General features: G+C 42.1%; 1 long non-coding RNA gene across 1 annotated transcript in view; it reads left to right on the top strand.

Moving 5' to 3' along the window:
* Positions 1 to 11,543, top strand: part of LOC118767702 — a 19,454-nt gene extending 7,911 nt beyond the window's left edge. The window contains exon 3 of the long non-coding RNA XR_005003619.1: positions 11,533 to 11,543. This is a non-coding gene — a long non-coding RNA (uncharacterized LOC118767702). The remainder of the gene's footprint in view (positions 1 to 11,532) is intronic.
* Positions 11,544 to 14,432: the final 2,889 nt, after the last annotated feature.

Here is a 14,432-nt window from a genome sequence, read left to right on the forward strand (position 1 = left end):
TTCCCCTCTATCCCCCTCTCTCATCCTGTCTCTCTCTCATCCTCTGCCTATCTCTTACTCTTCCTCTTTCTTATCGTTTATCTGTCCTTTTATCTCCGCCCGTATCTCTTCCTCCCTCTCTCATCTTCTCTCTCTCTCTAATCCTTCGTTTGTCTCTCACTCTTCCTCTCTCTTATCGTTCACCTGTCCTTTTATCTCTGCCCATATCTCCTTCTCCCGCTCTCCCCCTCTCTTCTCCTCTCTCCCTTCTCTTCCCTTCTCTCCCCTCTCTTCCCCTCTCTCATCTTCTCTCTCTCCCATCCTCCGCTTGTCTCCCACTCTTCCTCTCTCTTATCGTTCCCCTGACCTTCTTTTATCTCCGCCTATATCTCTCCCTCACCCTCTCTCCCCGTCTCTCATCTTCTCTCTCTCCTATCCTCTGCTTGTCTCTCACTCTTCCCCTCTCTCATCATGTCTCTCCCCCATCCTTTGCCTGCCTCTAACTCTTCCTCTCTCTTATCATTCACCTGTCCTTTTACCTCTGTCCATTTATCTCTCCCCCGCCTCTCTCTCTCTCTCCCCGCCTCTCTCTCTCTTTGCTCCTTCACTTACTTTATTACTCTTCTCCATCTTCTCATGAGATTTTCTACAGCCTTTCGTCATCTTTTATTAACCTCTTACTCTTTCGTCCCCCCCTCTCTCTTCCACCTCTCTTTCCATCTTTTACCTTTCTCTCCTCCCCCACCAACTCATCCTTCTGTATCTCCCTCTCTTTCTAACTCTCTTATTTCTCTCTCCCTCTTTTATTCTCCTCTTTCACCTCACCGTTCACTTTCAGCATTTCTCTTCATACTTTCGTCTCTCCCACTCCCGCTCCTACCCCCTTGCTACGGCTTCTGCAACTGTCAGATCCCGTGATTTCACCCTGCTATGGGTTCCTCAGTGACAGTTGTCCAGCAGCGCGTTAACAGTCTCTCTCAATATTCTCTGTCGAAGATCATAGGCTCGAAACGTCAAAGACATTTCCATTCTTCCCAAGCGTCAAACAAATAATCCTTGCTTCTCGTTCCCTCACCTGTCTTCGTCTTTCTGTAGAAGAGCGTAGGCTCGAAACGTAAAAGACTTTTTCTATTCCTGAGCGTTATACTAATACATCTGTTTGTTTTGTACACCACTGTCTTCGTCTTGTTTTTTTCGTAAACTCTCCCTATATATATATTATATATATATATATATATATATATATATATATATCATATATATATATATATATATAACAGGAAAGTAAACACATAATGTGAACAAGGTGGAAAAAAAAGAGTACTCAAATACCAGTGGTAGAGTAATATGCTTTATTTAAAGCAGCAGAAAATCTACAAAACCTGTTACTCTGAATTTCACGTTAGAGTAACAGGTTTTGTAGAATTTTCTGCTGCTTTAAATAAAGTATATATATATATATATATATACAAGGTGATTCACAAGTCGCCATATATAGGAATGATTTATCTTTTTATAAGAAAGTTTATAAGAACAGTTTTTTTATTATTATTTAACAGGCTCTATATGGTTACCATTGTTTTGAATACACATTGCAATACGTTTACCCCGCTCATTGTGAACTTGTAATTGCACATCTGGTGGTAAGTGCCCCAATGAGTTGGTGATGCATTTCTTTAAATGATTTATGTCTTTTATCTTGCTGCGATACACCATGCCTTTCAAATGCCCCCAAAGATAGAAATCAAGAGGGGTCAGATCAGGGGATCTAGGGGATGTAGGGGATCTTATAAACTGTTTCTTATAAAAAAAAAAATTTCTCTTATGTATGGAAACTTTTGAATCACCCTGTATATATATATATATTATATATATATATATATATATATATATAAATTAAGTACGCAACTGGTACTTAATTTAAAGGCAAAGTCGACATCGGCGAAATTTGGAACTCAGAACGTAATGACAGATGAAATACCTATTTCTCTACTACTCACAAGGGGCTAAACACAGAGGGGACAAACAAGGACAGACAAACGGATTAAGTCCATTATATCGACCCCAGTGCGTAACTGGTACTTAATTTTATCGACCCCCTAAAGGATGAAAGGCAAAGTCGACCTCGGTGGAATTTGAACTCAGAACGTAACGGCAGACGAAATACGGCTACGCATTCGCCCGGCGTGCTAACGTTTCTGCCAGCTCGCCGCCTAATCGGTCGGACACATTAATATAATTTTACTCAAATACTTTAACAGAGCAAGAAAGCTGGCAGAAACGTTAGCGCGCCGGGCAAAATGCTTAGCAGTATTTCATCTGCCGCTACGTTCTGAGTTCAAATTCCGCCAAGGTCGACTTTGCCTTTCATCCTTTCGGGGTCGATAAATTAAGTACCAGTTGCCTACTGGAGTCGATTTAATCGACTTAATCCCTTTGTCTGTCCTTGTTTGTCTCCTCTATGTTTAGCCCCTTGTGGGCAATAATAAAGAAATAAGGAAGCTCATGGCTAAGTATGGTCATAGATATTGTCAAGACATTAGTAGTAAAATGGATATATATATATATATATATATATATATATATATATATATATATATATATATATATATATGTATGGCCGAGATTAATCGGTAAACATTATTATGAAATGATGTGGTCAGCAGATGCAACGATAAAAATTTGTTGTTATGACAGCATATTGTAGGATATATGAGAGATAGACAATGCATGAAGTTTTAAGGAAATATTTATTTACCATTACGTTACAGTATTTTGCATCGACGGACAGATTTATTGATAAATCCAAAGGCATGCGAAGTAAAGTTTGTGTTTGAGTTCTCTTCATTGTTTAGTAGTAATTGCGGAGACAGACAGAATGATGTTGTAAGAGAACAGAATTAGAGCTAGTGAGAATTGTAGGGTGTGGGACGTTGCTGACAGTAAACTTCATTTCTCCCTCTGACCAATGTTCTAGCTGGTCAGCCAGACTTCGTTGAGTCGTCACCGACTGTGACGAACTGATTTTTGCTTGGAATGTGTTGGCTTATATAACTATCCAGAAGGATAGATATATCATTGAGAACAATAGATTTAGTTGGTGGTCTTGTTATCTCTATTCTAGCTTTTAGTGAAGTAGAAGAGGTTAGAAAGGATCAAGTGGGGAAGACATTATTACTTCGGCCTAGCTAAAGGCATCTGGAAAATGTAAAACTGCTGTCAGAGAAAAACCATTGTTCCACAGTGGGAAAAGTTCTGTTGCAGTGTTAGTTTAAATTTGGCTATGGTGGATCGAATCCACTTCATGCATGCAAGATCCACTATATATATATATGTATGTATGCGATATTTATGAGGCGCAGACGAGGCTTTGTAGTAAGAAGCTTGCTAACCAACCACATGGTTCCCGGTTCGGTCCCACTGCGGGTCACCTTGGGCCAGTGTCTTCTACTATAGCCTCGGGCCGACCAAAGCCTTGTGAGTGGATTTTGTAGACGGAGACTGAAAGAAGCCCGTCATATATAAATATATATATATATGTATGTATGTATGTATGTATTTGTGTGTCTGTTTGTCTGTCCACCATTGCCTGACAACCGATGCTGGCGTGTTTATGTCCCTGTAACCTAGCGGTTCGACAAAAGAGACCGATAGAATAAGTACTAGACTTACAAAGTATAAGTTCTAGGATCGATTTCTCGACTAAAGGCGGTGCTCCAGCATGGCCGCAGTCAAATGACTGAAACAAGTAAAAGAATACAAAAGTACATATATATATTCTTTTATTTTTTTAAAGTTTCATTTGACTGCGGCCATGCTGGAGCACTGCCTTTAAGAGTTATAATCGAACAAATCGATCCCAGGACTTATTCTTTGTAAGCCTAGTACTCATTCTATCGGTATCTTTTGCCGAAACGCTAAGTTACAAGGACATAAGGATCTTTTCGGTTTGACCGGAAGTTTTTTCTGGCGGTGTCATATGAAATTGTCACCCATAATTATGACCCTAGTATCGATCTATTGCATTTCAATCTGTTTTAGGGTTAGGGTTAGAGTTAGGGTTAGTTAGGGTTAGGGATGGGGGGAAGAGTATCTTTTTTTCTTCACAAATGTAAATAAACCCAATCTGTTTCTTAAACGAGGGACATATTCATACGGCCACAGAATGTTTTTTTTTACCTCAACAGGACGTCTGATTGGTTGAAATTGCAGAATTGAAGAAAAAAACAACAAATATCTTACAAACTATAGATTTTTCTCAATAAAGCAAGAGAAACAGATGTTTTATAAACAATTCTACCAGTATACGAAGTTTAAAAGTGTTTAGTTACGTGGAAATTATTTTTAAAAACTGCCGGTCAAACCGAAAAGATCCGGACATAACGGCCTGTGGACAAACACAGACACCCACACAAATACATTCTTAAAATCCTTAAATCCTTAAAAATGTTTTAGCCCGAAGGCCGCGGCCATGCTGGGGCACCACCAACATACATACATTACACACACACACATTTATACAACGGGCTTCTTCCAGATTCCGTGTATTGTATTAAATCCACTCACATGGCTTTGTTTGGCCCGAGACAATAGCAGAAAAGGCACTTAGTCTCAAAGTTCCAAGAAGTGGGACCGAACCCGGAACCATGTGGTCGGGTAGCCGGCGTCTTTACCACACAGCCACGCCAGCGCCTATATATATTATATATATATATATATATATATATATATATATATATATATATAGATATATATATATAATATATATATATATATATATATATATATATATATATATATATATATATATATATATATATATATATATATATATATATATATATATATATATATATATATATATATATATATATATATATATACACACACACACTGTCTGAAATTACACCTCACCCTCCTCTCTCTCTTCCACACACACACACAGACACACACACACACACACATACAAACACACGCACACACACGAACACACACACACATACGCACGTACACACATACACTCACACTTTCTTTCTCTTTTTCTCTTCTATTTAACGTGTCATATATCAAACAGTGGAGGGAGGGAGGGAGGGGGGGAAGAGATAGACAGCGGTAACCCCTCCCCTCCACCACCACCACCATCACCACCACTCCACTAACTACACCCTCCCCCCTTTTACCACCACCACTACTACTACTACTACTTACTGCTGTTATTGATACTAACACTGACATATCAACAGTAGCATCGTCGCCGCCACCACACTCTTGCCTGTTACTTATTGGCATCAGCACCCCCCCGCTCTCTCCCTTCCCCTGCCGTCACCACCTTCGCCAACACCATCACCATCATCACCGACCGCATCACCACTGTCATCACCACCACCGCCACAGCCACCACCACCACCACCACCACCACCACCACCACCATTTCCGTCATCACCGCCGCCGCCACCATCATCGTCGACACCGCCGCCATCATCACTGCTACACTTGTACTGTTCGCTATCACGCTTCCCTTCCTACTTCGAGTCCCCCACCGCTATCACTACTACTACTACTACTACTACTACTACTACTACTACTACTACTACTACTACTGTATAACCCGTCACTATCACCACCACCACCACCACCGCCATCACGATTGATACCCTCACCACCACCACCACCACCATCACCACTGTCACGATTTTTGTCTCCGCCATCATCGCCGATAGATATGCACGCTTCCCTATCAAACTCTCCCCCCCTTTCATCACCCTCCCCACCACTGCATATTCCCCTACGCCGCCACCACGATTGTATAATAAAGCAATCTTTGCCTCCGCCGCCACCGCTATCACCGCTGACCACCACCACCACCAGCACCACCTCAACTACAAGCATCACCGCCGCCACCACCAACAAACAACACCAGCATCATCATTGCCGCCACAACTATCCCCGCCACCATCACCACCACCGCCACCACCCACCAACATCATCACTGTCGCCACTACCGCCATCTCCGCCATCCTCCGCCACCACCACCACCACCACCCGCCATCACCACTGTCGCTTCCCCACCGCCGCAGTCCAAGAGCACAGATTAGTAGACGCCGGTCACTACTCCATCGACTCCGCTCCACCACCACCACCACCACTACCACCACCACAATCACCACCACTACCACCGCCTTCATCTTCACCACCACCACCAAGACTGTAACACTGTAGCTCTCTCTCTCTCTCTCTTTTCCCCCTCTCACTATACACTATATATATCGACACCACCGCTACCTTCACCGCCAAGACTTAAAACACCACCACTACTGTAAGTCTCACCTTCCCTCTCCCACACGGCGGTACCTATCTCCGCCACCATCACCACCACCACTATATGAAAAATACCGGTCACCACCGCCACCTCTACCTTAGAATAGTTACCTTCGCCCCCGCCACCACAATCAGCATCATAACCATCACTAAAAACAACACTACTGTAACTCTTGTTCCCTCTCCCACCACCACCACATAATACCTATCACCACTACCATCAACACCACCACCACCTCTACGACAGTTACCGCTGCCACCACTACCACCGCTACCGCATACAAGCAGACCGTTACCACCACCGCCGCCGCCACCACAACGATAGCAACCGTCACTGTAACTATCTTTTCCCTCTCCACCACACATTACCTATCGTCGTCGCCGCCGTCGCCATCACCATCTCGAATCATCACCTCTATCACCCTTTACTGCCACCGCAACCCCAGTAACTACCTCCTCCTACTACTACTACTTACTACTACTACTACCTTTACCGTAACCACTACCACCGCTGCGGCGACCACCACCACCACCACCACTACAACAACAACTACAACAATTAAGACTTAGACTAATCTAACTCCCACCACTAACTATCATCACAACTACAACACCAACAATTAGAGATTCACCAATATTTCGCCAGCACCACCACCACCTCTACTACCACCGCTACTACTACTACAATTAAGATATTCAGTGTATAAGTTTTTCACAGCGAAAAGGAGTTTTACCTCTGAAGTTGGTAAGCCTAAACCTTATTTTATTTCATATACTAACTAACTTGCTTCTCTATATAGCTCACCTTAAGTTATATATATACATACATACATATTTTATGGTACTCTGCGAATTATTAGTACTACTACAGTCATTCACGTTTAGTATAATTACAAATATTGTAATCATATATAATATATATTGGTACTATTAAAAGTAAAGGTGGGTGGGACAGATAGAAATGTTGGAAATTAGTCGACCAGTCGAATAAAATAGCCATGCGTATATATATATATATATATACCTGCATATATACGTATATACACGCTCACAAGTCCCCGAAACTCTTAAACTTAGGACCTACATTTTAATTATCATGTGTGTGTGTGTTTGTTTTTCTATATATAGGTATGTAGGTATGTATATAGGTGTATATTTATGTGTGTATATTTGCGTGTATTGTGAAAGGTTTGCAGATTATGTCCGAGAAAGTTAAGGACTAGAGAAAGAAAAACGAATTTAATACCGAATTTAATACACACACACACGCATTTTTATATATATAGTGTAGTAGAAGCCGCTTGTTTGTAATCAACGTTGGCAAGCGGTTATAGTTATCAGAATTATCGAGGTCCCACACGCATTCAGGTGGATATTAAGTATCCTTCCCTTTAATATTATCAGCCGGTTTAATGAAATCTGAGAGAGACCAAAAGGCCCCTCGGTGATCACAATAAGCTGTTTCGCCTAGGTCGACTTTGCCTTTCATCCTCTCGGGGTTCGATAAATAAAGTACCAGTTACGCACTGGGGGGGGGGGTCGATGTAATCGACTTAATCCCTTTGTCTGTTCTTGTTTGTCCCCTCTGTGTTTAGCCCCTTGCGGGTAGTAAAGAAATATATAATAATGGTTTTAAAATTTGGCAGAAGACCAGCATTTTCAGGTGAGGGATTAAGTGTCCGACAGGTACTTTATTTTATCGACCCCAAAAGCATGAAAGGTAAATTGGACACCGGCGACGTTTGAACTCAAAACGTAAATACTATATACTCTTTTACTCTCTGTTACTTGTTTCAGCCATTTGACTGCGGCCATGCTGGAGCACCACCTCTCTCTCTCTCTATATATATATATACGTTGTGAGTTCAAATTCCGCCGAGGTCGACTTTGCCTTTCATCCTTTCGGGGTCGATAAATAAAGTACCAGTTACGCACTGGGGTCGATGTAATCGACTTAATCCATTTGTCTGTCCTTGTTTGGCCCCTTGTGGGCAATAAAGAAATATATATATATATAATATATATTTATTTATTTATTTATTACACATACTCGCACGCACCTGCGCAAGGTGAAAAGTTATGGACAAACAAATAAATAAATAAGTGTTTGTTTTTATCACTGGCACAAGTCCACCTGGGTCTCTCTCTATTCACGGGGCGAGGAGCGAAGTAAGAAAGGATTTGTAATGGTGAAATTTAGATATCTATTTTTTCCCCCCTCGTTATTTTACAGATTACTGATTACTTTTTTCGTCTGGTTTTGATAATTGAGAATTTCGACAGGTACAGAAAAAAGCTCATTGATGGTAGTAGTGGTGGTAGGGTCAGCTGGTGTTGTTTATCCCCCACCCCACCCCCGCCCCGCCGCTGCTCCTGACTATTGTTCCTGAATGAGCAAACGTATGATCAAAGACATTCCAGCCATAACCTTGTTGCCTTCTCGTTCTTCCTTCATTTCTTCTCTTATTCATTTCTTTCCGCCTTCCTTCCTTCTCGTTCGTTTTTCTTTCATTCTATCTTGCTTTTTATTTCACCACCGTCTATCTGAGATTCCATATTCCAATGTACACTTACTTTACTCTCTTTGCTTCAGTCATTTTCACTGCGGCCATGCTGGAGCACCGCCTTTAGTCGAGCAAATCGACCCCGGGACTTATTCTTTGTAAGCCCAGTACTTATTCTATCGGTCTCTTTTGCCGAACCAAGCAATGCTAGGGGGGACAAACACAGACACACACACTTATATATATATATATATATATATATATATATATATTTATATATATATACATGACAGGCTTCTTTCAATTTCCGTCTACCAAATCCACTCACAAGGCATTGGTCGGCCCGGGGCTATAGCAGATGCCACGCAGTGGGACTGAACCCGGAACCACACAGCCACTCCTGCGCCACTCTTTCTTATATATATATATATATATATTTTTGTAAAGACGGTGAATGAGAGAAGAGGGTTGGTATTTAAGGCCGAGATGGTGGTGTTCATGGGAAGATTTGGCTGTATTTCTAGCAAGGTCCAGCTACCGCATTTTGCCTCTCTGTCGCTCTCAACCCGGGTCCAAATGGCTCTTGGTGCGTGTGTGGGGCGTCCATGCAAGAATTTAAAGTTTGCTTACACTTCTTCAATTCACAAAATATTTAAACAATTTTTTTAATACAATTCCTGGCGAAAGTAAAGAATACGTATATCCTGTGTTTATGGGTTAGGATTAAGGTTACGGTTTTTGTCACACCCGAAAACGGGTGGTGTACGTGTTCTTTACCTCCGCCCAATTTCTTATAATATTTTAGAAATATAGGATTTTTTTTTAAACATCAAATGGCTATGGGAGTCCACCCGAGTAAAAAAGGTACATAACTAAAAAAAAAAGACTGAGAACTACTGGTCAGTCTCCAAGTTATTTTGGGTGGTGAAGTCGGCGAGCCAGCAGAATTCTTAGCACTCCGTACGAAATGCTTAGCAGCATTTCTACGTACTTCGCTTTTTCATCCTTTCGAGGTCGACGAAAATCAATACCGTCTTGGTACTGGGATCGACTGTTTCTCCCACCAACCAGATTTCAGGCCTTGTGCCTAGAGTTGAAAGAATTTTTTTGTTTTAACGGCTATTTTACCTTTTCACTGATTATACACCTTCTCCTGTGCCACACATACGAACACTCTCAATCTGACCCCACCCAGAAAGGGTCGACGGAATAATAATAACGAGGTCATGCTGAGTTCCAAGAAGAAAAATCTGCATGGATTACTGCACGGGGTTGCCTGTTTCCGGCCCACATTACAAGTCCTGTAATGAAAGTGTGTGTATAATTTCTAATTCCTAGAAGATGGTTTCAAATTTTAGTGCAAAGGCCTGTAATTTTGAGACGGTGGGGGAAGCCTATTACATCGACCCCAGTGACTGATTGGTACTTAATTTTTTCGATCCCGAAAGGACGAGAGGCGAAGTCGACCTTGACGGCATTTGAACTCCAACCGCGATGATCCGGAAATAACTCCATTCACTGTTTTGTCCGACACACTGACGTTTCTTCCAGCAGCCTGCTTTAGTTATGGTAATTCTTTCTGCTGTAAACTTTTCGTGGGTGAGAGAGGTCTAGTTGACCCTGCGGCATTGGTACTTTATTTCAACTACCACAGAAGGACGAAAAGCAAAGTCGGCCTCGGCGGAATATGAACTGGGAATGTAAAGACGGATGTAATACCTATTTCTTTATTACCCACAAGGGGCTAAACACAGAGGGGACAAACAAGGAGAGATATAGGTATTAAGTCGATTACATCGACGCCAGTGCGTAACTGGTACTTAATTTATCGACCCCGAAAGGATGAAAGGCAAAGTCGACCTCGGCGGAATTTGAACCCACAACGTATGTAATACCGCCGAGCATTTCGTCCGGCGTGTTAACAATTCTGACAGCTCGCAGTCTTGCACCTCTCCACTTCAACCTCGATTTTATTTCACGCACCAAGAGCGATTTTATTTCATAGCACGCCGGGCGAAATGCGTAGCCGTTACGTTCTGGGTTCAAATTCCGCCGAGGTCGACTTTGCCTTTCATCCTTTCGGGGTCGATAAATTAAGTGCCAGTTACGCACTGGGGTCGATGTAATCGACTTAATACCTATGTCTGTCCTTGTTTGTCCCCACTATGTTTAGCCCCTTGTGGGTAATAAAGAAATAGGTATTTCGTCTGCCGCTACGTTCTGAGTTCAAATTCCGCCGAGGTCAACTTTGCCTTTCATCCTTTCGGGTTCGATAAATTAAGTGCCAGTTACGCACTGGGGTCGATGTAATCGACTTAGTTCGTTTGTCTGTCCTTGTTTGTCCCCACTATGTTTAGCCCCTTGTGGATAATAAAGAATTAGGTATTTCGTCTGCCGCTATGTTCTGAGTTCAAATTTCGCCGAGGTCGACTTTGCCTTTCATCCTTTCGGGGTCGATAAATTAAGTGCCAGTTACGCACTGGGGTCGATGTAATCGACTTAGTTCGTTTGTCTGTCCTTGTTTGTCCCCTCTATGTTTAGCCCCTTGTGGGTAGTAAAGAAACATATTTACCTACATACTATATACAGGACGAAGTGAAAAGAAAAGTAGATATTTTAAATTGATAAATGCATGTTTTTAAATTAAAATCTGCACAGATACATTTTCGACGATATAGCTTATTACATAAATAGAATTTAGAGGGGAAAAAACCCCCCAATTTCTTTGAAGAAGTTTCTGATTTTCTCGTCTGATTTATCATCTCCAATTTCTGTAACTTAAGGATTTTCACTTTTACCCCCTCACCATTGAGACACCAACGTTATATAATCTACACTCGAATATATATTTCTGCAAAATGTCATTTAAAAATATGCAATTTATAGGGAGTTATGAGGAAGCAGTGAAGGCGAATCGCTTAGTGGTTAGGGTGACTCGCGATCAGATCGTAGAGTCGTGAGTTCGATTCACAGCGGCGCGTTGTGTCCTTGAACAAGACACTTTATTTCACGTTGCTCCAGTCCGCTCAGCTGGCAAAAACGAGTAGTACCTGTATTTAAAGGGTCCAGCCATGTCCCTGAGGAGTATGTGAAGGAATACGCGTATCTGTGGAGTGCTCAGCCACTTGCACGTTAATCTCAGGAGCAAACTGTTCCGTTGATCGGATCAACTGGAACCCTCGTCATCGTAAGCGACGGAGTGTCAGGTTTAGGTTAATGAGGAAACAAAATCTTGGCGCTAAAGATCCGGAATTCCTTAAAAAAAAAAGTAGTATTCTTTTTCTTCAGTTTTATGAACATAGGCGTGGCTGTGTGGTAAGAAGCTTGCTTCCCAACCACATGGTTCCGGGTTCAGTTCGATACACTAACGTTTCTTCCACCTGCCTGCTTTTTAATTATGGATTCTTGGGCGAGTGTCTTCTACCGTAGACTCAGGCCAACGAAAGCTTTGTGAGGGGTTTTGGTAAGCGGAAACTAAAAGAAGCTCGTATGTATGTGTGTATACACACACACACACACACACACATACACATTTATATATATATATGTATTTATGTGTCTGTGTTTTACCGCCGCCATCTCTTGACAACCGATGCTGGTGTGTTTACGTCCCCGTAACCCAGCAGTCCGTCAAAAGAGTACCGATAGAACAAGTACCAGATTTAAATAAAATAAATATTGGTTTCGATTTCTTCGACTAAAATCGTTTAAGGCCGGTGCTCCAGCATGGCCGCAACCAAATGACCAAGGCAAGTAAGAGAACCAAAGATTAAAAGAATAATCGCAATATAGGCGCAGGAGTGGCTGTGTGATAAGTAGCTTGCTTACGAACCACATGGTTCCGGGTTCAGTCCCACTGCGTGGCACCTTGGGCAAGTGTCTTCTGCTATAGCCCCGGGCCGACCAATGCCTTGTGAGTGGATTTGGTAGACGGAAACTGAAAGAAGCCTGTCGTATATATGTATATATATATTCATGTATGTGTGTGTGTGTATTTGTGTGTCTGTGTTTGTCTCCCTAGCATTGCTTGACAACCGATGCTGGTGTGTTTACGTCCCCGTCACTTAGCGGTTCGGCAAAAGAGACCGATAGAATAAGTACTGGGCTTGCAAAAGAATGTCCCGGGGTCGATTTGCTCGACTAAAGGCGGTGCTCCAGCATGGCCGCAGTCAAATGACTAAAACAAGTAAAAGAGTAAAAAAAGAGTAAAAGAGTATTCAGGAACGTATCGTAATCACTCTTTACTGGTCAGTTATTTGAGTGTGGCCATGCTGGGGCACCACATTGAATGGTTTAGTCGAACAAATCGAACCCCCAGGAATTATTCTTTTCTTTCAGTCATTTGAGTGTGGCCATGCTGGGGCACCACCTTAAGGGTTTTTAGCCGAGCAATTTGACCCTGGGACTTATTCTTTGTAAGCCTAACACTCATTCTGTCGGTCTCTTTTGCCGAACTGTTAAGGTACAGGAATGTAAACACACCAACATCGGTTGTCAAGTGGTGGTGGTGGTGGTGGGACAAACACAGGTGCAAGCACGAATATATATATATATATATATATATATATATAATGATGGGCTTCTTTCAGTTTCTGTCTCTCCCAAATCCACTCACAAGTCTTTGGTCGGCCCAAGACTATTGTCCATGGTGCTGCACAGTGGAACTGAACCTGGAACCATGTGGTTGGGAAGCAAGCTTTTTACTACACTGTCATGTCTGTGCCTATTATTTTTTTTTTTAAAGTTTGTTACTTATTCTGTCGGTGTGTTTTCAGTCCCACTGCGTGGCACCTTAGGCAAGTGTCTTCTGCTGTAGCCTCAGGCTGACCAAAGCCTTGTGAGTGGATTTGGTAGATGGAAACTGAAAGAAGCCTGTCGTATATATGTATATATATATATATATATATATATATATATATATAGATAGATAGATACAAAAGTGGCTGTGTGGTAAGTACCTTGCTTACCAACCACATGGTTCCAGTTTCAGTCCCACTGTGTGGCACCTTGGGCAAGTGTTTCCTACTATAGCCTCGGGCCGACCAAAGCCTTGTGTGTGGATTTGGTAGATGGAAACTGAAAGAAGCCTGTTGGATATATATATATATATATATATATAGATACAAAAGTGGCTGTGAGGTAAGTAGCTTGCTTACCAACCACATGGTTCCAGTTTCAGTCCCACTGCGTGGCACCTTGGGCAAGTGTCTCCGTTAGCCTCGAGCTGACCAAAGCCTTGTGTGTGGATTTGGTAGATGGAAACTGAAAGAAGCCCGTCAAATATATAAGCGCAAAAGAGTTAAATATTTGACTCTCGCTTAATCAGTGATAGATTAAGAATGCCACTCTCTTTGACAAGATCAGAGATGAAGAGATCATGTTGTGTTGGCCTGCCTCCACTGATAGAAATTTATGTTGGTTGGGACATCTACATGGGACGGACTTCTCAGATAGCTCTTTGACTCCCAATTATGCAAAGGGGGAAAGAAACCATGGAAGACCTTGACTGAGATTCAAAGATTCTGTAAAAATGGAACATGAAGTGGAAAGGTTTCGATGATAATAATTGGTAAACCCAAGCAGAAAACCAACCAGGGCAGAGAGAGCTTATCAAGTCCTGCCAAAGCCATG

The sequence above is a fragment of the Octopus sinensis genome, linkage group LG24 (assembly GCF_006345805.1).
Source record: "Octopus sinensis linkage group LG24, ASM634580v1, whole genome shotgun sequence".
Classification (NCBI taxonomy): Eukaryota; Metazoa; Mollusca; class Cephalopoda; order Octopoda; family Octopodidae; genus Octopus; species Octopus sinensis.